General features: G+C 46.5%; 1 long non-coding RNA gene and 1 pseudogene across 1 annotated transcript; both read right to left on the bottom strand.

The window, feature by feature from the left end:
* Positions 1–2,164: 2,164 nt before the first annotated feature.
* Positions 2,165–9,453, bottom strand: LOC139538411 (cyclin-dependent kinase 5 activator 1-like; annotated as a pseudogene).
* On the bottom strand, positions 4,812–6,505 carry LOC139538412 (uncharacterized). Its single transcript, XR_011667735.1, has 2 exons — positions 6,298–6,505; positions 4,812–5,270 (listed from the first exon to the last, which is right to left on the bottom strand). It is a non-coding gene; the product is annotated as an uncharacterized lncRNA (long non-coding RNA).
* Positions 9,454–25,381: the final 15,928 nt, after the last annotated feature.

The raw sequence follows: 25,381 nt of genomic DNA, 5'->3' as shown, positions 1-25,381 counted from the left end.
GTATTGTAGAGAACGACAGTGTTGTATAGAACAACAGTGTTGTAGAGAGCGACAGTGTTGTATGTTGTAGAGAACGACAGTGTTGTAGAGAATGACAGTATTGTAGAGAACGACAGTGTTGTAGAGAACGACAGTGTTGTATAGAACGACAGTGTTGTAGAGAACGACAGTATTGTAGAGAACGACAGTGTTGTAGAGAACGACAGTGTTGTATAGAACGACAGTGTTGTAGAGAACGACAGTATTGTAGAGAACGACAGTGTTGTAGAGAACGACAGTGTTGTAGAGAACGACAGTATTGTAGAGAACGACAGTGTTGTAGAGAACGACAGTGTTGTATAGAACGACAGTGTTGTAGAGAACGACAGTATTGTAGAGAACGACATTGTTGTAGAGAACGACAGTGTTGTAGAGAACGACAGTATTGTAGAGAATGACATTGTTGTAGAGAACGACAGTATTGTAGAGAACGACAGTGTTGTAGAGAACGACAGTATTGTAGAGAACGACATTGTTGTAGAGAACAACAGTATTGTAGAGAACGACAGTGTTGTATAGAACGACATTGTTGTAGAGAACGACAGTATTGTAGAGAACGACAGTGTTGTATAGAACGACATTGTTGTAGAGAACGACAGTATTGTAGAGAACGACATTGTTGTAGAGAACGACAGTATTGTAGAGAACGACAGTGTTGTATAGAACGACATTGTTGTAGAGAACGACAGTGTTGTAGAGAACGACAGTGTTGTAGAGAACGACAGTATTGTAGAGAACGACAGTGTTGTATAGAACGACAGTGTTGTAGAGAACGACAGTATTGTAGAGAACGACATTGTTGTAGAGAACGACAGTGTTGTAGAGAACGACAGTATTGTAGAGAATGACATTGTTGTAGAGAACGACAGTATTGTAGAGAACGACAGTGTTGTAGAGAACGACAGTATTGTAGAGAACGACATTGTTGTATAGAACGACATTGTTGTAGAGAACGACAGTATTGTAGAGAACGACAGTGTTGTATAGAACGACATTGTTGTAGAGAACGACAGTATTGTAGAGAACGACATTGTTGTAGAGAACGACAGTATTGTAGAGAACGACAGTGTTGTATAGAACGACATTGTTGTAGAGAACGACAGTATTGTAGAGAACGACATTGTTGTAGAGAACGACAGTATTGTAGAGAACGACAGTGTTGTATAGAACGACATTGTTGTAGAGAACGACAGTGTTGTAGAGAACGACAGTATTGTAGAGAACGACAGTGTTGTATAGAACGACATTGTTGTAGAGAATGACAGTGTTGTAGAGAACGACAGTGTTGTAGAGAACGACAGTGTTGTATAGAACGACATTGTTGTAGAGAACGACAGTGTTGTAGAGAACGACAGTGTTGTAGAGAACGACAGTATTGTAGAGAACGACAGTGTTGTAGAGAACGACAGTATTGTAGAGAACGACATTGTTGTAGAGAACGACAGTGTTGTATAGAACGACAGTGTTGTAGAGAACGACAGTATTGTAGAGAACGACAGTATTGTAGAACGACAGTATTGTAGAGAACGACATTGTTGTATAGAACGACAGTGTTGTATAGAACGACAGTATTGTAGAGAACGACAGTGTTGTAGAGAACGACAGTGTTGTAGAGAACGACAGTATTGTAGAGAACGACAGTGTTGTAGAGAACGACAGTGTTGTATAGAACGACAGTGTTGTAGAGAACGACAGTATTGTAGAGAACGACAGTGTTGTAGAGAACGACAGTGTTGTATAGAACGACAGTGTTGTAGAGAACGACAGTATTGTAGAGAACGACAGTGTTGTAGAGAACGACAGTGTTTTAGAGAACGACAGTATTGTAGAGAACGACAGTGTTGTAGAGAACGACAGTGTTGTAGAGAACGACAGTGTTGTAGAGAACGACAGTATTGTAGAGAACGACAGTATTGTAGAGAACGACAGTGTTGTAGAGAACGAGTGTTGTAGAGAACGACAGTATTGTAGACAACGACAGTGTTGTAGAGAACGACAGTATTGTAGAGAACGGCGGGTCAGTGCTATCAACGGTGAGAACGACAGTACCATCAGACCCGGGCTGCATCTCAAATGGCACCCTATTCGATTATACATTCCTAGGACCCGACAAAGCTCAGACTGCAGCCTACAACGTCTTCACACAGACACTTCTATCAGACTGCAGCAAATTCCAACCAATCAACTGGAGGAGCCTTTGGCCAACGTGTTCTAGTTCTGGGGAATTCCTCTTGTATCAATGTTAACCACATTGTCTCATGAAGATATTATCCGACCTGTCAGAGTAAAGTGGGTAATCGTCATACTGATCACATAAGTTATTGTCATGACCAAAATTGATTTCCAAAATGAAATGTGTATCTTTATAGACCAAGTATGTTAACAGGGTTTCTAGTAGCCGCAAATATCCACAACGTATCAGTGTTTCACGCTCTTGAAATGCGTAAAGTCCTTTGATTATTTAAAGACTACGCAACCACCCCCTAATGTTATGATACACTTAACTTTAAGTTGCGAGCTCACAGAACAGGGCTCCGGGCAGCCGAGCGGAAATGGAGGAAAACTCGCCTCCCTGCGGACCTGGCATCCTTTCACTCCCTCCTCTCTACATTCTCCTCTTCTGTCTCTGCTGCTAAAGCCAATTTCTACCACTCTAAATTCCAAGCATCTGCCTCTAACCCTAGGAAGCTCTTTGCCACCTTCTCCTCCCTCCTGAATCCTCCTCCCCCTCCTCCCCCCTCCTCCCTCTCTGCTGATGACTTCGTCAACCATTTTGAAAAGAAGGTCGACGACATCCGATCCTCGTTTGCTAAGTCAAACGACACCGCTGGTTCTGCTCACACTGCCCTACCCTGTGCTTTGACCTCTTTCTCCCCTCTCTCTCCAGATGAAATCTCGCGTCTTGTGACGGCCGGCCGCCCAACAACCTGCCCGCTTGACCCTATCCCCTCCTCTCTTCTCCAGACCATTTCCGGAGACCTTCTCCCTTACCTCACCTCGCTCATCAACTCATCCTTGACCGCTGGCTACGTCCCTTCCGTCTTCAAGAGAGCGAGAGTTGCACCCCTTCTGAAAAAACCTACACTCGATCCCTCCGATGTCAACAACTACAGACCAGTATCCCTTCTTTCTTTTCTCTCCAAAACTCTTGAACGTGCCGTCCTTGGCCAGCTCTCCTGCTATCTCTCTCAGAATGACCTTCTTGATCCAAATCAGTCAGGTTTCAAGACTAGTCATTCAACTGAGACTGCTCTTCTCTGTGTCACGGAGGCGCTCCGCACTGCTAAAGCTAACTCTCTCTCCTCTGCTCTCATCCTTCTAGACCTATCGGCTGCCTTTGATACTGTGAACCATCAGATCCTCCTCTCCACCCTCTCCGAGCTGGGCATCTCCGGCGCGGCCCACGCTTGGATTGCGTCCTACCTGACAGGTCGCTCCTACCAGGTGGCGTGGCGAGAATCTGTCTCCGCACCACGTGCTCTCACCACTGGTGTCCCCCAGGGCTCTGTTCTAGGCCCTCTCCTATTCTCGCTATACACCAAGTCACTTGGCTCTGTCATATCCTCACATGGTCTCTCCTATCATTGCTATGCAGACGACACACAATTAATCTTCTCCTTTCCCCCCTCTGATAACCAGGTGGTGAATCGCATCTCTGCATGTCTGGCAGACATATCAGTGTGGATGACGGATCACCACCTCAAGCTGAACCTCGGCAAGACGGAGCTGCTCTTCCTCCCGGGGAAGGACTGCCCGTTCCATGATCTCGCCATCACGGTTGACAACTCCATTGTGTCCTCCTCCCAGAGTGCTAAGAACCTTGGCGTGATCCTGGACAACACCCTGTCGTTCTCAACTAACATCAAGGCGGTGACCCGTTCCTGTAGGTTCATGCTCTACAACATTCGCAGAGTACGACCCTGCCTCACGCAGGAAGCGGCGCAGGTCCTAATCCAGGCACTTGTCATCTCCCGTCTGGATTACTGCAACTCGCTGTTGGCTGGGCTCCCTGCCTGTGCCATTAAACCCCTACAACTCATCCAGAACGCCGCAGCCCGTCTGGTGTTCAACTTTCCCAAGTTCTCTCACGTCACCCCGCTCCTCCGCTCTCTCCACTGGCTTCCAGTTGAAGCTCGCATCCGCTACAAGACCATGGTGCTTGCCTACGGAGCTGTGAGGGGAACGGCACCTCCGTACCTTCAGGCTCTGATCAGGCCCTACACCCAAACAAGGGCACTGCGTTCATCCACCTCTGGCCTGCTCGCCTCCCTACCTCTGAGGAAGTACAGTTCCCGCTCAGCCCAGTCAAAACTGTTCGCTGCTCTGGCACCCCAATGGTGGAACAAACTCCCTCACGACGCCAGGTCAGCGGAGTCAATCACCACCTTCCGGAGACACCTGAAACCCCACCTCTTTAAGGAATACCTAGGATAGGATAAAGTAATCCTTCTAACCCCCCCCCCCTTAAAAGAGTTAGATGCACTATTGTAAAGTGGTTGTTCCACTGGATATCATAAGGTGAATGCACCAATTTGTAAGTCGCTCTGGATAAGAGCGTCTGCTAAATGACTTAAATGTAAATGTAAATGTTAACAGTATGCCCTGCATATTTATTCTAATATATACTGCATAAAAAGGATGCAAATAGCCAACAGATGAAGGCGAAAGGCTTAGGAAGTGAAAGTGGATGAGAGGCTCTTCAGGTCATCACTGCCTCAGCAACAGCTTTACGTCCAGCACACACACACTCTCTCTCTCTCTCTCTCTCTCTCTCAATTCAATTATCTTTATTGGCATGACGTAACAATGTACATATTGCCAAAGCTTACTTTTGATATTTACAATATTCAATGGGGTTAGGCAGAGCAGAGACGACAAAATACTTGTCATTTCAACTCATACAACAATATAGCCTAATATTAAATTACAGTATGTTTACAATATCAACAATATTATTTTACACGTTCCAAATTACACTTTATATATTCACACAGTTTAAGGGGGCACGTTTGTCATGATGACAAGGTGAATGTGCTCTCTACTGAAATGGCTCAACAGAATCATTCAGATTGTCCAAAGCACAGCCTATGACAATCTCGTATCACTGACGGATGTGTCCTTTCATATCTGGAAAAGGACAAAGTAGAAGTAGAAACTGATGCGGCATTGCTCATCTCCACAGTGGGAGTCCCGTTGACATGGGTGTCTTGATTAGAGGTCAGCTGGTGAACCTACAGTACATAAACAAAAGAGAACCACACCTGATGTTAGAATATCCCTTCTTCAGGTCACCTATAACATCAGTTGTGATGGTTGTGTTTAATTCATTCAGTTGTTTTAGTGTCATATAAAGATTAAATCTATTGTTGGGCTGGAACAACCAATAGTCAACACATCAGGTTGTCTGATCCCATTGAGGCCTTTGTCCTATGCTGTAATGTCCATACATTTCCCCTCCAGTTATCAAATTATCAATGGGTTATCATATGAATATGATCATATGAATATGATAATCATTGGAGTTTTTTGGACAATAATGTCCTCCAGGCTATATGGACAATTTGCGTCACTGCTTTTCACGGTCATGGCTAGAAGGTATCCAGCTTTTGTCAAATTAATGTAATATTTGACATTTCATAGCAGATTAAGAAAATTTATGCAGCAGGTTAGGAGAATTAGGTTAAGTTTAGGGAAAAAAATAGGGTTAACTAAAATGCAAAAATATAAATGTTTACGTTAATTTGACAAAAGCTGGATCCTTTTATCCAGGACCACTTTTCAGCCTAGATTACATGGTTGCTTTCAAGACGAGATCGTTTTTATTTATTTGTTGTCAGTGTCAGTAGAGTAGGCCTAGACTACCATCGTATTAAACAATATTCTCCTCTCCAGTCATATAAAGTGTAGTAGAATTGCATTAAATGTTTATCAAAGGCTACATTTCCCCCTCTGCAAAGGAAAGAAATGTCTCTGGTATAGCCTATAAACCTATGCCACTACGTGTTTATTATGAGCCTAAATTATCACTATCCAATCTACTCCTCAGGCTTACATTAGTCTGCAAATGCGATGCTAGAGGCATGCATGCAATCCTTTGTTATAAAGGGTGAAAAAATTGCTTCCCCAAAACATGAAACTCAAGCGACACATGCTAATAACTAGACTACAAGCTAGCTAACAACTGCTTATCAGAACAGCGAAACTAAACTCGAAATCGATCAGATTTGATTTAACAGTAATGAAATTATCGTAGCAAACCTTGTATTGACTGCTGTCTGTGTTGAGGTCTTGACGGGCCAAAAGGTTCATTCTCTTTTCTGACAGTCCTTGAGTCTTATCTCGTTGATGTCACCAATGGGGTTTCATGATTGCGGGGAATCTGTCTTGTTAGAGCAGCAACTAGTTTTAGGCACTGTTATCATGCAGTTTGGGGTAGCCACCCAGCTGTTGTTGTCAGAAGAAATGATGCGGTGGTCTTCCAATATGGCCACCAGGAGGCGTTCTACATCAACCGCAAGCCTTCTATATCTTCTGGTGGAAGAATGAAATGGTATGAATTTAAATGAAAATATGGAAGGAAAGATTAAAATGTATTGTTTACATTGTTTACAAGCTTGTTTGGCTGGTAGCTTATTCTTAAGATGTTTATGGCTGATGGTGAACCATGATGTGCAGTCTTTAGGGTGTCTAAATAATGTGGAAATTGAGAAAGTTGAGGTGACTAAACTGCTTGGAGTAACCCTGGATTGTAAACTGTCATGGTCAAAACATATTGATACAACAGCAGGTACGATGGGGAGAAGTCTGTTCATAATAAAGCGTTACATTCTTAACAGCACTATCAACAAGGCAGGTCCTAGCTTTGTCGCACCTGGACTACTGTTCAGTCATGTGGTCAGAACAGGGCAACACGGCTGGACCTTGGATGTACACAGAGAGCTAAAATTATGAATATGCATGTCAATCTCTCCTGGCTCAAAGTGGAGGAGAGATTGACTTCATCACTACTTGTATTTGTGAGAGGCATTGACATGTTGAATGCACCGAGCTGTCTGTTTGAACTACTGGCACACAGCTCGGACACCCATGCATACCTCACAAGATATGCCACCAGAGGTCTCTTCACAGTCCCCAAGTCCAGAACAGACTTTTTATACGTTGGTAACCATTTTATAAAATAAATAAGGCACCCGAGGCAGTGCTGTATCATGAAGACAGTCACAGGTAAATGGGTTGCCTCGCGTGCCTTGTTGCTTAAATACATTATATTGGCATGGCCTTCTTTCAGACTGCGCAAATAGCTGCAAATCTACTCCAATGTTTTAATGCAGAGCAACCTGGTCTCAGAGCATTTCGTATTACTCTGTACGTAAATCTGAGACCCTTCATTTAGTATGATATGTTAAATTTCGTGTGGTATGTATTAATTTGTGGATGTCCATCACCCATTGCGTATGCTATGTTATGAATGACAATTTGTATTATATGTTACAAATTTGCTAAATGTACTGAATTCGAAAAACGTATGATATGTTACGAATTCTAGCTAGGTGGCTAATGTTAGCGAGCTTGCTAAGATTAGCTAGACTAGGAGTTAGCGGTTAGAGGTTACGGTTAAATTTAGGAGTTAGGTTAAAGGGTTAAGGTTAGGGGAACGGATAGCTAAAAGGGTTAAGTAGCCATCTGTCTTATGTAACCACACAAAATGCAACATATCATACTAAATGGAGTGTTCTGATTTACATACAGAATAATACAAAATGCTCTGAGACCAGGGTGATTGGAGAGATGCACCTACAATGCTGAAAAGCAGCTGCCAGCTCTTGCACCATTACAAGTTTACAAATAGGGCATATTACATTCAGAAACCAGTGTAACTGATATTTTTTGCTTCAACAAGTACGTCAACAAAATGGCTCAATAAAAAAAAACATATATACGTATATTAATATTTTTTGCAAATGCAGGCAATCTGCTATAACTTTATGTAAACCAGTTTTTAATTGGCACAAATGACGATAAATCATCTCTTTAGTTGTACATTCCATTCTATCATGTCCAAAGAGCTAGCATAGGCTTCAGCAGGAGCGATGCGTAAAGAAAGGCTATCCAGTACATTGGATTGTTCAGCATCTTGCATCTTGACCTATGACATGCTGCTATTCTTGCCCACAACAGAACTCCATAACTGAACACCCAGATAATTATAAAAGTACGCTAGATTACCCATACATTGATGTATTTGCAGACATTTCTATTATCCACAGTGTCCTTGTGACAATCCTACAGTATTTGCAAAAGTTTACAAAGGAGATATGCCTACTTTTAGAATACTTCAGCATGCATTTACAGTTGTTCCGTAGGCTACTACAGTTTGTTTTAACACTGGTACAAGTCAACATGAATAGTTTAGAAACTAATAGACTGGATTCTCTAGTAGGCCTCGGCCTTGAAAACTGTTAAATATTATATTCAAACCACGACTCCATTGGTTTTGTGAAACATTCATCAGAGATCGCCTTTGATTTAATGGTCCAAGTCTTTGTCCCTAGACTTTCCTTCGTCTTTTAGCTCTTGAAACACCTCCGTGAAAAAGTAAGGGTCTGCATTTAACTGCAACATTTTGGCACTTGTGTTATTGATGATGCTCATTGAACTATCCCAGAAATGATCCTCATTGGCCATAATCATGAATGGTTTCAGACGGTAAGATATCTCGCAACCCATGTACGAGTAGGATAGACAGAGACAGAGCAGGATGATACTATGGAGTTCGGATGCGCTATCGATATCATCGGGTATCGATTCCTTACAGAGCAGGTAGACGAAGACCAAGTTAGCAGTTGTAATGAATCCCTGGTCCTGCCAGCCTTGGAGGAGAAGGGTTTGGTCGACATTACGGAACCATATAATGACCTCACTGTAAGTGAGCTTCACTTTATAGCATCTCCGGCATGTCAATTCTCCCAGACAGCGCAACAGCTCGCCGGTCGATGCCTGGATAATCACACACCTCGGTGAGAGGAGGTCTACTTTGCTAGGTTGCTTTTGGACAGCTAAGAGTTTCACATTCTCAGAGGGGACCTAGGGTTGAAGACTTTGGGTAGTAACCATCGGCACTGGCACAGTGAGTGGTCCTTTCTTACCATCTGTACTCGATTGCTGGGATTTCTTGTTATTTTCATTATTAAGCTGATTTACGTGTCTGTTGTTCACCTGTGAGGTGTTTGGGTTGACTTTCTTGCAACTCTTTTTCTTGGTCGAGTCGACAACCATTTTCTTAAATGTGAGAGCTGAGACAAGCATGGACTGCTTTTTTACGCTCCCCGTTTTGATTGCATGGTCCCCCTCTTTTCTGTCATCCAGAATAGCCTCCTTCTTTGATGTTGGGTATATGGAGAGCACCGTTCCCATCCTATAACCTTCTCTTCACAGCTACGGCCTGGAGAGATGACGTTCCTCCCCTGCAGAGAATTCACTCTGGGATACGGTGGCGGTCAAGTCAGAGCAGCAGATTTAAATCCATTGACTATGCGGATCCATATCGTAGACAGTGGAAATGCTGCTAGGAATCAAGTGGATATTGATGGGTGAAATTCCAGAAGGTGATGCTCGCCTCTTACATCACCACTCTGTAGAACACACTTCCCCACAAACACTCAACAGTAAACAGACAGAACTTTACACTCAGTGAGGGATTTAGAGACAGTCAAAAGCAGCAGGGATAATTCTGTAAACAAGGCTTAGTTGTTCAAATCTGAAGAATTAGCCAACCCCCATACATAGGGAAAGACTGTCAGCTGGTTGGACCAATGAGAGAGATAGTCAGTGACCAAATTACATTTCATTGGATATAATTTTCGAGAACAAGATTCCATTGATAGATAACCTCATTAAGAAGACTTTAAACATCTAGACTTACATTGCGCAAAGCAATATGAATAATTTGAGCAAATGAAAGGTATTGAAAGGGCCTACAGGGGAAGGCATACTTTCATGGGAATTTAGGGCTTTTAAAGTAAGTACATTATATAATGTACAACCAGTGTTGGGAAAGCTACTCTGAAAATATAAACTCAGCAAAAAAAGAAACGTCATCTCACTGTCAACTGCGTTTATTTTCAGCAAACTTAACATGTGTAAATATTTCTATGAACATAAGATTCAACAACTGAGACATAAACTGAACAAGTTCCACAGACATGTGACTAACAGACATGGAATAATGTGTCCCTGAACAAAGGTGTGGGGGGGGGGGGGGGGGGATCAAAATCAAAAGTAACAGTCGGTATCTGGTGTGGCCACCAGCTTCATTAAGTACTGCAGTGCATCTCCTCCTCATGGACTGCACCAGATTTGCCAGTTCTTGCTGTGAGATTTTACCCCACTCTTCTAGCAAGGCACCTGCATGTTCCTGGACATTTCTGTGGGGAATGGCCCTAGCTCTCACCCTCCGATCCAACAGGTCCCAGATGTGCTCAATGGGATTAAGATCCAGGCTCTTCGCTGGCCATGGCAGAACACTGACATTCCTGTCTTGCAGGAAATCACACACAGAACGAGCAGTATGGCTGGGGGCATTGTCATGCTGGAGGGTCATGTCAGGATGAGCCTGCAGGAAGGGTACCACATGAGGGAAGAGGATGTCTTCTCTGTAATGCACAGCGTTGAGATTGCCTGCAATGACAACAAGCTCAGTCCAATGATGCTGTGACCCTCCAACTCCAAATCGATCCCACTCTAGAGTACAGGCCTCGGTGTAATGCTCTTTCCTTCAACGATAAACACGAATCCGACCATCACCCCTGGTGAGACAAAACCACAACTCGTCAGTGAAGAACACTTTTTGCCAGTCCTGTCTGGTCCAGCGAAGGTGGGTTTGGGCCCATAGGTGACGTTGTTGCCGGTGATGTTTGGTGAGGACCTGCCTTACAACAGGCCTACAAGTCCTCAGTCCAGCCTCTCTCAGCCTATTGCGGACAGTCTGAGCACTGATGGAGGGATTGTGCGTTCCTGGTGTAACTCGGGCAGTTGTTGTTGCTGCCATCCTGTACCTGTCCCGCAGGTGTGATGTTCAGATGTACCAATCCTGTGCAGGTGTTGTTACACGTGGTCTGCCACTGCGAGGACGATCAGCTGTCCATCCTGTCTCCCTGTAGTGCTGTCTTAGGCGTCTCACAGTACGGACATTGCAATTTATTGCCCTGGCCACATCTGCAGTCCTCATGCCTCCTTGCAGCATGCCTAAGGCACGTTCACGCAGATGAGCAGGGACCCTGGGCATCTTTCTTTTAGTGTTTTTCAGAGTCAGTAGAAAGGCCTCTTTAGTGTCCTAAATTTTCATAACTGTGACCTTAATTGCCTACCGTCTGTAAGCTGTTAGTGTCTTAACAACCGTTCCACAGGTGCATGTTCATTATTTGCTTATGGTTCATTGAACAAGCATGGGAAACAGTCTTTAAACCCTTTACAATGAAGATCTGTAAAGTTACTTAGATTTTTACGAATTATCTTTGAAAGACAGGGTCCTGAAAAAGAGACGTTTCTTTTTTTGCTGAGTTAAGTTTACCAAGCTACAGTAGCAATTACTTCACACCGGAAGAGGTTAAGAACATGAACTGTTTGCGACGTCTGGCGAGATCCGCGCTCATATCCGGGAAAAGGCTGACCCTCTTGCCATCGATGGTGATGTCCCCTTTGGCTCTTGCGAGTTGCAGTATCTTCTCTCTGTCCTGGAAACGGAGGAACCTGATCAGGACGGCCCGTGGGGGCTCATCTGGCCGGGGTTTCGGCGCTTATGTTCTGTGGGCGCTTTCGATTTGCAACGGCTTGGTGAAGTTGATTTTGCCTAGGACATCAGGGATCCATTGAGTGAAGAAATGGACCGAGTCACGGCCCTCGCTGTCCTCTTTCAATCCCACCACACGGATATTGTTACTACTGTTCTAGTAATGCTAATCTTGCTAGCTGTAGCGTTATCGTTATCTTGGGAATCAATGACGTTTTGATCGTCCTTCTTGCCTCTTGGTCGGAGGTCCATGGCTCTTTGGGAAGGTAAGTACTTGACAATTTATCAGCCGATGTTAGAATATTGTTTCAACGTTGTTATTTAGGTAATAATGGAATAACTTTGAAGAGCTCGGTTTGTCAACGTCTGCTCAGCTCTGCGGCATCACGTGCTCCCCCATTCTTTAAATGTTTTAATAATGGATTTAATGGTGCTCCGTGCAATGTTCAAAGTTTCTGATATTTCTTTCTAACCCAACCCTGATATGTACTTCTCCACAACTTTGTCCCTGACCTGTTTAGAGAGCTCCTTGGTTTTCATGGTGCCGCTTGCTTGGTGGTGTTGCAGACTCTGGGGCCTTTCAGAACAGGTGTATATATACTAAGATTATGTGACAGATCATGTGACTCTTAGATTGCACACAGGTGGACTTTATCTAACTAATTATGTGACTTCTGAAGGTAATTGGTTGCACCAGATATTATTTAGGGGTGTAACGGCTTTCGTCGTTGGAAGGAGAGGAGGACCAAAGCGCAGCGTGGTACGTTTCCATATTTATTGGAACACTTACTTTCAATACGAACAAAACAATAAAACAAACGAAAACCAACGAAGCTACAGTCTTGAACGAGAGAACATAAAACACATGAACGCACGAACAGGAACAATCACCCACAAACAAACAGTGAACACAGGCTACCTTAATATGGTTCCCAATTAGAGACAATGACAAACACCTGCCTCTGATTGAGAACCATATTAGGCCAAACAACATACCCAACATAGAAACACAACATATAGAATGCCCACCCAGTTCACGTCCTGACCAACTAAACAAATACTAAACAAAGGAAATAAGGTCAGGAACGTGACAGTACCCCCCCCCCCCCCCCAAGGTGCGGACTCCGGCCGCAAAACCTGAACCTATAGGGGAGGGTCTGGGTGGGCATCTGTCCACGGTGGCGGCTCTGGCGCTGGACGTGGCCCCCACCCCACCATAGTTAATCCCCGCTTCCGTGGCCTCCTCTTAACGGCGCCCCTCCAAATTAACCCCACTGGACTGATGGGCGCCTCTGGACGGAGGGGCAGCACCGGACTGAGGGGCGCCTCTGGACGGAGGGGCAGCACCGGACTGAGGGGCAGCACCGGACTGAGGGGCAGCTCCGGACTGAGGGGCAGCTCCGGACTGAGGGGCCGCACCGGACTGAGGGGCAGCTCCGGACTGAGGGGCAGCTCCGGACTGAGGGGCAGCTCCGGACTGAGGGGCAGCTCCGGACTGAGGAGCAATTCCGGCATCGCCGGCGTGACAGGCAGCTCTGGCAGCTCCTGGCTGACTGACGACTCTGGCAGCTCCTGGCTGACTGACGACTCTGGCAGCTCCTGGCTGACTGACGGCTCTGGCAGGTCCTGGCTGAATGACGGCTCTGGCAGGTCCTGGCTGAATGACGGCTCTGGCAGGTCCTGGCTGGCTGGCGGCTCTGGCAGGTCCTGGCTGGCTGACGGCTCTGGCGGCTCCTGGCTGGCTGGCGGCTCTGGCGGCTCCTGGCTGGCTGGCGGCTCTGGCGGCTCCTGGCTGGCTGGCGGCTCTGGCGGCTCCTGGCTGGCTGGCGGCTCTGGCGGCTCCTGGCTGACTGGCGGCTCTGGCGGCTCCTGTCTGGCGGGCGGCTCTGGCGGCTCCTGTCTGGCGGGCGGCTCTGGCGGCTCCTGTCTGGCGGGCGGCTCTGGCGGCTCCTGTCTGGCGGGCGGCTCTGGCGGCTCCTGTCTGGCGGACGGCTCTAGCGGCTCCTGACTGACGGGCGGCTCCTGACAGACGGGCGGCTCTGAAGGCTCAGGACAGACGGGCGGCTTTGAAGGCTCAGGACAGACGGGCGGCTTTGAAGGCTCAGGACAGACGGGCGGCTCAGATGGCACTGGGCAGACGGGCAGCTCAGGCGGCGCTGGGCAGACGGGCAGCGCAGGCGGCGCTAGGCAGACGGGCAGCGCAGGCGGCGCTGGGCAGACAGACACACCTGTAGGGAGGAGACGGAGAGACAGCCTGGTGCGTGGGGCTGCCACAGGACCCACCAGGCTGGGGAGACTTACAGGAGGCTTGGTGTTAGGAGGCACCTGAAGGACCGGGCTGTGGGGGAGCACTGGAGCTCTGGTGCGCAGTCTTGGCACCACTCCCCCAGGCTGGATAACTACTCTAGCCCGGACCCTCCAGAGTGCAGGCACAGGTTGAACCGGGCTGTTTTGCGGACTATTTTGTGTATGTCCATTACATGAAATCCAAATAAAAATCTATTTAAATTACAGGTTGTAATGCAACAAAATCGGAAAAACGATTCAATGAATATTGATGATGGGGAATGATCAAATCAATCACTGATCAGCTCTTTTTTTTTTGTTGAAACTGTTAATACGTTTATTCCATTTCCTGCTATTGAATATTCTCAGTCTGGGGCTAATCAATTCATTTTTATTAAAACTTATCAATGTGTATTGACTTCCCCCTCTCAAAACATGTTCAGGCAGATATGAGCTAACAGCTGGCCGTGCTTCAAGCTGATGATCCTTTTGGAACACTAACACATGTGAGCAGAGGGAGGAAAGTGACAGTGTTGCAGAAGGGGCAGATTTGATAGTGTTTCAAATATTTGGTTTTGCGCTGGCACTGGACGTGGGAATATGCAAAGTGATTCCTGTGAAAGTTTGATTCAGTCTCAGCGGGGTCCGGGCAGGAGCTGCCTCATACTGTCAGTCTGCCGTAGAGAGATGACTGCTGTCAGGAAAAGGGGGGATGGGGGGTAGAGAGAGAGCAAAAGAGAGGGAGGGATGGAGAGGGAGATAGAGAGAGAGAGAGCGAAAGAAGGAAAGAGAGAGAGGGAAAGAGAGGGAGGGGGAGTGAGTGAGTGGGTGTGAGAGTAGAGAGAAGTGACAGGCTTCACATCACATCTGTTCACTAACAACAATTGGAGTTGGGTGGAGGAAATGGCTTGTGTCCAAATCCACCAGATGTAGAATATCGGCTGGAAGTAAAACGCAACTTGCACCACAATACTATTTATGACAACCAATAGCACATAATAGGAAAATAGTGAAGTTGCACAGACAAAACGAAATGAACATCAACATTTATTTTACATTTATTGTGGTTATTGTAATTTTGATGAGTTCTCAATCAAGTTTACATTATTATTTAAGCGTCTTGATTAACTCAATGGTCGAGCACTTGCTGTGCTGAAACACTGAAACGCTTGCTTTCCATTCTCACAGTTTCATTCTTCCACCTTGTGGTCATTTAGTGCTAGTGATAGTGCAGAGTACCAACCTGTGTTCCAAAATGTCATAATAAAAGTATCTATTCCTATTTTCAGTTTTTATGACAATGTAACAAAACTTTACATTATGTTTTAATTGCATTTACTAATTTAGAAAGAGAGGGTCATGTCATTTTGAAAATTGTTATTATACAGTGCAAACTTTTAACTGTAGGGTTACACAGATTCAATTGAGTATTTTTTGTATTCTTGTAGTGCATCAGGAACTAATATGTCACAAGTGCTAGTTGTTTCTGAACTATTGAAAACGAACACCAGGGTGCAGGCTCGTCCCTCAGTCAGACATACAGTGAATGTGTCCCAATAGTGAGTATATGCCCTATGGAGGCAGCTTGTTGATCTATTCTGTCAGCAAGTCTTCACCACTTCAAGCAAGCATTTTAATTAGTCCAGACGGTGAAATGGTAGACCCCAATGCCTCTATCAGGGTAATATTGCCCATCATGACAGAATCCTCCTTTCAACCCATCTGCCACTGCCAGGAGTCTAGTCACACAACCAATGGAAATGACCTGCCTATACCAACTACTACTACAGGAAAAGCTCTTTCTCTGCTAAATACATTAACTTAATTGTTCTTCATTTAAGGTTCAGACACAACCATTTATATGGCAAGACAAGTGCTCGTAAAGCTTGAGAGTGAAACTATTCACAAATAGTTAGATACATCTGTGAATCCATTATTAGATACATGAAATAAATAAATCCCAGACAGTTACCATGCTATTGTATAGGACAAGTAGTAAGAAATAATACAATACATTTAATTGAACTACCACACTGAAATCATTCAGCACTCATTCCCAGAAAGATGAAGCCTCTCACTTTCCCACTAGCCTATACCCTCAGCCCATTCTCTCTACAAGAAGAATCTGTCTGGCTGTTGTCGTGGAGCACATCAAAAGCAAACAGAGGGATCAGGTATCCTGTCTTATCGAGGACTTGTCCATCAAGGCCTTCAGCAGGGGCTTTGCACAGCACTGTGGCCAGAGGCATGAGGGAGGGAGGGAGGGGGAAGGGGGTGGCAGGCAGGCAGGCAAGCCAGATCACAGGTCCTTCCATGGGGGAGTTGTCTGCCTGCCACTGCAGCTGGCCATAGACAGCCTGATAAGACACACAGCAGCACAACAAAAGCCCTGTTTATACCTGGCTCTGACATGTGTCTGTTGTCCTGATCTTGTCCACATTTTGATTATGCCCACATTTGTTGACAGGTGTAGACAGTCAAAAGATACATTGTGATCTGATTGTGACTAGATCATCCAAACCACCTATGGAGGTGGTTGAAGGCGTATCTTGTACGGAAATCCTTGAAGTGTAAACAAATCCTGAAAGCAAAATCATATACATTCGGCCAACGTCAATGTTGTCCTGCCCTCAAAAAATGTATCACACCAGCCTGTTGAGGGATAATTATGGACAATGATACCTCTACAATTCTTCTAAAACATTCATAGACGCTAACTACCTTTTGCGCCTATTGACAAGTATCGTCTGGTTTTGTTGAGAGCCCCGGCGCTCGTTCTGAACGTTAAAACGCATTGCTTGCTGTACAGTTTTGGAAACATATGGAACGTACAGTATCTTGGTGGTGACTTGGTGGTGCACATGTAGCCTATAAACTGTCTTATTGAAATGGAATCATCGAATATTGTAAGAGCTTTCATTGTCTGATTATATGTCCCCTTTATTTATACTACCGTTCTGACTTGATGTACTTGGAGAACACTGTAAGAATGGCCCATGTTCTGAATTCTGTACCTGTACATTCCAAAAGTCCTAGTTCGCTCATTAATGTCTTAATCAAAATTACAGATTACCTCCTTTCCTCTTGTCGTCCCCTTATGCCATAGCTTGTACATCTCAATTGTCATTAAAAATCACATTTGTTTAAGCAAGTCAGCCACGTCAGCTATCTTTTTTTTTAAGGCATTAAATCAATGAACTGTTTCATTGCCAGAAAAGGCTTCGCTGATAGCCAGGTGTAGCAGTGGTAAGATGTTGGGACTGCTGTTGGGACTGCTTTATGTAGGCCCTAACAGTTTGTGGGCACCGTTTGTCACCGTTATAGTGCACTTAATGTATTGTTTTGTGTTGTGTTGTGTTGTGTTGTGGCTTTGCTGGCATGCATCCTCCCCCAATAAGATTTACATGCTAAAATTGCCACTGATTATTTGGCTGTTTTGGCTGCCAGAGCCAATTCACCTCTAAACAGAACATGTAAGGTCCTTGGACTATAAGGAGTAACGTTAGGCTCCTTTAGTCCATTATTGGACTACAATTCATCCAGAAGTAATTACTGGTCGTCATTAGAAAGCAAGTGATTGATTCCACAGTCCAATCAGAATTAAACCAAGCAAATGAAGTTGCGATTTAGGGAAAAAGCGTTCTCCCGTTCCCACGTCCAATGCCAGCTTAAAACCAAATATTTGAAAACATAAACCTACACAGGACCGTGCACAGACCTTTCAGGGGAAAGGTGCTCAAAATGAAAAAAATCCCCTGTTTGAAAGAATAGTAGAAGACTTTCATAATTATGCCTTGAATCTACTCTACCATGCCCAGAAACCTGCTCCTTTTACTCTCTGTTCCGAACGTACTAGACGACCAGTTCTTATAGCCTTTAGCGGTACCCTTATCCTACTCCTCCTCTGTTCCTCTGGTGATGTAGAGTTTAATCCAGGCCCTGCCTAGCTCCACTCCCATTCCCCAGGCGCTCGCATTTGTTGACTTCTGTAACCGTAAAAGCCTTGGTTTCATGCATCTGAACATTAGAAGCCTCCTCCCTAAGTTTGTTTTATTCACTGCTTTAGCACACTCTGCCAACCCGGATGTCCTAGCCGTGTCTGAATCCTGGCTTAGGAAGACCACCAAAAACCCGGAAATTTTCTGCCCTAACTACAACATTTTCTGACAAGATAGAACTGCCAAAGGGGGCGGAGTTGCAATCTACTGCAGAGATAGCCTGCAGAGTTCTGTCTTACTATCCAGGTCTGTGCCCAAACAATTTGAGCTTCTATTTTTTTTAAATCCACCTTTCCAGAAACAAGTCTCTCACTGTTGCCGCTTGCTATAGAACACCTTCTGCCCCCAGCTGTGCCCTGGACACCATATGTGAATTGATTGCCCCCCATCTATCTTCAGAGCTTGTGCTGTTAGGTGACCTAAACTGGGACATGCTTAACACCCCAGCCATCCTACAATGTAAGCTTGATGCCCTCAATCTCACACAAATGATCAATGAACCCACCAGGTACAACCCCAAATCCGTAAACACAGGCACCCTCATAGATATCATCCTGACCAATCTGCCCTCCAAATACACCTCTGCTGTCTTCAACCAGGATCTCAGTGATCAATGCCTCATTGCCTGCGTCCGTAATGGGTCTGCTGTCAAACGACCACCCCTCATCACTGTCAAACGCTCCCTAAAACACTTCAGCGAGCAGGCCTTTCTAATCGACCTGGCCTGGGTATCCTGGAAGGATATTGACCTCATTCCGTTAGTAGAGGATGCCTGGTTATTCTTTAAAAGTGCTTTCCTCACCATCTTAAATAAGCATGCCCCATTCAAAAAATGTAGAACCAGGAACAGATAAAGCCCTTGGTTCACTGCAGACCTGACTGCCCTTGACCAGCACAAAAACATCCTGTGGCGTACTGCATTAGGATTGAATAGCCCCCGCGATGTGCAACTTTTGAGGAAAGTTAGGAACCAATATACACAGTCAGTTAGGAAAGCAAAGGCTAGCTTTTTCAAACAGAAATTTGCATCCTGTAGCACAAACTCCAAAAAGTTCTGCGACACTGTAAAGTCCATGGAGATTAAGAGCACCTCCTCCCAGCTGGCCACTGCACTGAGGCTAGGAAACACTGTCACCACCGATAAATCCACAATAATTGAGAACTTCAATAAGCATTTTTCTACGGCTGGCCATGCTTTCCACCAGGCTACTACTGTCACACCCTGGCCTTAGTTATCTTTGTTTTCATTATTATTTTAGTTAGGTCAGGGTGTGACATGGGGAATGTATGTGTTTTGGTTTGTCTAGGGGTTTGTACGTTTAATGGGTCAGTGTCTTGTCTAGGTGTTTGTATGTCTATGGCTGCCTAGATTGGTTCTCAATTAGAGGCAGCTGCGGTTTATTGTCTCTGATTGAGAGCCATATTTAAGGCAGCCATAGGCATTTGGGTTTTGTGGGTAATTGTCTATGTTGCATGTGTGCACTTAGTTCTATCATAGCTTCACGTTCGTCTGTTTGTTGTTTTGTTTCGTTTGTTCATCTTCTAAAATAAAGAGAAGATGTATTTTTCACACGCTGCGCCTTGGTCCTCTCTCTCACAGCAAGACGATCGTGACAGAATTACCCACCATAACGGGACCAAGCAGCGCGTCAAGCGGCAACAGGAGCAATACACACAGGATTTATGGCAATGGGAGCAGGATCTGGGCTACACTACGTGGGAGGAGATCGACAGGTGGGCGATCGACCCAGGGCGAGTGCCGGAGCCCGCCTGGGATTCTCTGGCGCAGTGCGAGGAGGGATACCGGCGAATGGAGGCAGCACGAAGACGCGGTAGGAAGCCTGTGAGTCAGCCCCAAAAATGTATTGGGGGGTGGCTAAAAGGGAGTGTGGCGAAGTCAGGTAGGAGACCTGCGCCTACTCCCTGTACTTACCGTGGAGAGCGAGAGTACGGGCAGACACCGTGTTACGCAGTAGAGCGCATGGTGTCTCCTGTACGTGTTCATAGCCCGGTGCGGGTTATTCCACCTCCCCGCACTGGCAGGGCTAGATTGGGCATTGAGCCAGGTGCCATGAAGCCGGCTCAACGCGTCTGGTCTCCAGTGCGTCTCCTCGGGCCGGCATACATGGCACCAGCCTTACGCATGGTGTCCCCGGTTCGCCTACAGAGCCCGGTGCGGGTTATTCCACCTCCCCGCACTGGTCGCGCGACGGGGAGCATACAACCAGGTAAGGTTGGGCAGGCTCAGTGCTCAAGGGAGCCAGTACGCCTGCACGGTCCGGTATTTCCGGCGCCACCTCCCCGCCCCAGCCCAGTACCACCAGTGCCTACACCACGCACCAGGCTTCCTGTGCGTCTCCAGAGCCCTGTTCCTCCTCCACGCACTAACCCTGTGGTGCTTGTCTCCAGCCCGGTACCACCAGTTCCGGCACCACGCACCAAGCTTCCTATGCGTCTCCAGAGCCCTGTTCCTCCTCCACGCACTAGCCCTATGGTGCGTGTCTCCAGCCCATTACCACCAGTGCCTACACCACGCACCAAGCCTCCTGTGTGTCCCCAGAGTCCTGTGCGTCCTGTTGCTGCTCCCCGCACTAGCCCTGAGATGCGTGTCCCCAGCCCGGTACCACCAGTGCCGGCACCACGCACTAGGCCTAATGTGCGTCTCCAGGGTCCAGTATGCCCTGTTCCTTCTCCCCGCACTAGCCTGAAGGTGCGTGTCCTTAGCCCGGTACCTCCAGTTCCGGCACCACGCACCAGGCATACAGTGTGCCTCAGCCGGCCAGAGCTGCCAGTCTGCCAAGCACCGTCAGAGCTGCCAGTCTGCCAAGCACCGTCAGAGCTGCCAGTCTGCCAAGCACCGTCAGAGCTGCCAGTCTGCCAAGCACTGTCAGAGCTGCCAGTCTGCCAAGCACCGTCAGAGCTGCCAGTCTGCCAAGCACCGTCAGAGCTGCCCGTCTGCCAAGCACCGTCAGAGCTGCCCGTCTGCCAAGCACCATCAGAGCTGCCCGTCTGCCAAGCACCGTCAGAGCTGCCCGTCTGCCAAGCACCGTCAGAGCTGCCCGTCTGCCAAGCACCGTCAGAGCTGCCCGTCTGCCAAGCACCGTCAGAGCTGCCCGTCTGCCAAGCACCGTCTGAGCTGCCCGTCTGCCAAGCACCGTCTGAGCTGCCCGTCTGCCAAGCACCGTCTGAGCTGCCCGTCTGCCAAGCACCGTCTGAGCTGCCCGTCTGCCAAGCACCGTCTGAGCTGCCCGTCTGCCAAGCACCGTCTGAGCTGCCCGTCTGCCAAGCACCGTCTGAGCTGCCCGTCTGCCAAGCACCGTCTGAGCTGCCCGTCTGTCCCGAGCCGTCAGAGCTGCCCGTCTGTCCCGAGCCGCTAGAGCCGTCCGCCAGACAGGATCAGCCAGAGCCGTCCGCCAGACAGGATCAGCCAGAGCCGTCCGCCAGACAGGATCAGCCAGAGCCGTCCGCCAGACAGGATCAGCCAGAGCCGTCCGCCAGACAGGATCAGCCAGAGCCGTCCGCCAGACAGGATCAGCCAGAGCCGTCCGCCAGCCATGAGCAGCCAGAGCCGTCCGCCAGCCATGAGCAGCCAGAGCCGTCCGCCAGCCATGAGCAGCCAGAGCCGTCCGCCAGCCATGAGCAGCCAGAGCCGTCCGCCAGCCATGAGCAGCCAGAGCCGTCCGCCAGCCATGAGCAGCCAGAGTCGCCAGCCAGCCATGAGCAGCCAGAGTCGCCAGCCAGCCAGGATCTTCCAAAGCCGCCAGTCAGCCAGGATCTACCAGAGCCACCAAAGCGGGTATTGACAATGGTGGAGTGGGGGCCACGTCCCGCACCCGAGCCGCCGCCGTAATAAGGCCCACCCCGGACCCTCCCCTTCAATGTCAGGTTGTGCGGTCGGAGTCCGCACCTTTGGGGGGGGGGGGTACTGTCACACCCTGGCCTTAGTTATCTTTGTTTTCATTATTATTTTAGTTAGGTCAGGGTGTGACATGGGGAATGTATGTGTTTTGGTTTGTCTAGGGGTTTGTACGTTTAATGGGTCAGTGTCTTGTCTAGGTGTTTGTATGTCTATGGCTGCCTAGATTGGTTCTCAATTAGAGGCAGCTGTGGTTTATTGTCTCTGATGGGTTTTGTGGGTAATTGTCTATGTTCTATGTTGCATGTGTGCACTTAGTTCTTTCATAGCTTCACGTTCGTCTGTTTGTTGTTTTGTTTCGTTTGTTCATCTCTCTCACCGCAAGACGATCGTGACAACTACCCCTACCTCGGTCAACAGCCCTGCACCCCCCACAGCAACTTGCCCAAGCCTCCCCCATTTCTCCTTCACCCAAATGCAGATAGCTGATGTTCTGAAAGAGCAGCAAAATCTGGACCACTACAAATCACCCGGGCTAAACAATCTGGACCCTCTCTTTCTAAAATTATCAGTCGAAATTGTATTACTAGCCTGTTCAACCTCTCTTTCGTATCGTCTGAGATCCCCGAAGATTGGAAAGCTGCCGCGGTCATCCCCCTCTTCAAAGGGGGAAACACTCTAGACCCAAATTGCTACAGACCTATATCTATCCTACCCTGCCTTTCTAAGGTCTTCGAAAGCCAAGTTAACAAACAGATCCCTGACCATTTCGAATTCCACGTACCTTCTCCGCTATGCAATCTGGTTTCCGAGCTGGTCATGGGTGCACCTCAGCCACGCTTAAGGTCCTAAACGATATCATAACCGCAATCGATAAGTGACAATACTGTGCAGCTGTATTCGTCGACCTGGCCAAGGCTTTTGACTCTGTCAATCACCTCAATTCTTATCGGCAGACTCAATAGCCTTGGTTTCTCAAATGACTTCCTCGCCTGGTTCACCAACTGCTTCTCAGATAGAGTTCAGTGTGTCAAATCGGAGGACCTGTTGTACGGACCTCTGGTAGTCTCTATGGGGGTGCCACAGGGTTCAATTCTCGTGCCGACTCTCTTCTCTGTATACATCAATGATGTCGCTCTTGCTGTTGGTGATTCTCTGATCCACCTCTACGCAGACGACAGCATTCTGTATACTTCTAGCCCTTCTTTGGACACTGTGTTAACTAACCACCAGACGAGCTTCAATGCCATACAACTCTTCTTCCGTGGCCTCCAACTGCTCTTAAATGCAAGTTAAACTAAATGCATGCTCTTCAACCGATCGCTTCCCACACCTGCCCTCCGGTCCAGCATCACTATTCTGGACGGTTCTGATTAAGAATATGTGGACAACTACAAATACCTAGGTGTCTGGTTAGACTGTAAACTCTCCTTCCAGACTCACATTAAGCATCTCCAATCCAAAATTAAATCTAGAATCAGCTTCCTATTTCGCAACAAAGCATCCTTCACTCATGCTGCTAAACATAACCTCGTAAAACTGACTATTCTACCGATCCTCGACTTCGGCGATGTCATTTACAAAATAGCCTCCAACACTCTGCTCAGCAAACTGGATGTAGTCTATCACAGTGCCATCCGTTTTGTCACCAAAGCCCCATATACTACCCACCACTGCGACCTGTATGCTCTCGTTGGCCGGCCCTCGCTTCATATTCATCGCCAAACCCACTGGCTCCAGGTCATCTATAAGTCTTTGCTAGGTAAAGCCCCTCCTTATCTCAGCTCACTGGTCACCATAGCAGCACCCACCCGTACCATATGCTCCAGCAGGTATATTTCACTGGTCACCCCCAAAGCCAAATCCTCATTTGGCCGCCTTTCCTTCCAGTTCTCTGCTGCCAATGACTGGAACGAACAGCAAAAATCACTGAAGCTGGAGACTCATATCTCCCTCACTAACTTTAAGCACCAGCTGTCAGAGCAGCTCACAGATCACTGCACATGTAAATAGCCCATCTGTAAACAGCCCATCCAACTACCTCACCCCCATACTGTTATTTATTTTGCTCCTTTGCACCCCCGTGTTTCTACTTGCACATTCATCTTCTGCACATCTTTCACTCCAGTGTTTAATTGCTATATTGTATTTATTTCGACACTATGGCTTATTTGTTGCCTTGCCTTCCTTATCCTACCTCATTTGCACACACTGTATATACCCTTTTTCTATTGTATTATTGACTGTATGTTTGTTTATTCCATGTGTAACTTTGTGTTGTTGTTTGTGATGCACTGCTTTGCGTTATCTTGGCCAGGTCACAGTTGTAAATGAGAACTTGTTATCAATTAGCCTACCTGGTTAAATAAAAGTGAAATAAAAAAATTATTCAGATCTCGAAATTCATAACATACTAACTGCCTCTGAAGTGACAGTATTATATATATTTCTGGATTGGCCTATTTATTTCTGCAACAACACACTCATTCATTACAAATTGTAAGCGAGCTAGTTAGCACCAGTGCCCCCTAAAGACATGATTGACATCAGGAAATGAGTTTAGGCTATCAGTTGATCATTGATGTGGATGAGTGATGTAAATATGCTAGTTAGCTAGCTCATTTTTTTTTTACAGGTTGTGATTTATCTTCGATGGTCTTCAATAATAACTTCATAATATAGCTTAATATTCATACTCTTCTAACTCATTATACAGTGGGGAGAACAAGTATTTGATACACTGACAATTTTGCAGGTTTTCCTACTTACAAAGCATGTAGAGGTCTGTAATTATTAATAATTATCATCATTATCAATCCCTGCTGCAGTGTGTGCAAACCTGGTCAAGAACTACAGGAAACGTATGATCTCTGTAATTGCAAACTAAGGTTTCTGTACCAAATATTCAGTTCTGCTTTTCTGATGTATCAAATACTTATGTCATGCAATAAAATGCAAATTAATTACTTAAAAATCATACAATGTGATTTTCTGGATTTTTGTTTTAGATTCCGTCTCTCACAGTTGAAGTGTACCTATGATAAAAATGACAGACCTCTACATGCTTTGTAAGTAGGAAAACCTGCAAAATCGGCAGTGTATCAAATACTTGTTCTCCCCACTGTATATGGGTGGCTGGCTGGTGGTTTGTGTGGATATTTTAGTATATGGTGGTTAGCCAGATTCTAGACTACCTAGTGATTGGGAGTCCCATAGGGCGGTGGACAATTGGCCCAGCGTCGTCCGGGTTTGGCCGGTGTTGGCCGTCATTGTAAATAAGAATTTGTTCTTAACTGACATGCCTAGTTAAATAAAGGTTAAATAAAAAATGTAAATGGTGCATGGTTATCTTACCTTTGTGTTCGTGTCACGACTTCCGCCGAAGTCGGCTCCTCTCCTTGTTCGGGTGGCGTT

This window comes from Salvelinus alpinus, chromosome 14 (genome assembly GCF_045679555.1).
Source record: "Salvelinus alpinus chromosome 14, SLU_Salpinus.1, whole genome shotgun sequence".
In the NCBI taxonomy this organism is placed as follows: Eukaryota; Metazoa; Chordata; class Actinopteri; order Salmoniformes; family Salmonidae; genus Salvelinus; species Salvelinus alpinus.
Note: the sequence above shows the minus strand (reverse complement) of the source record. Positions and strands in the feature narration are given on the sequence as shown.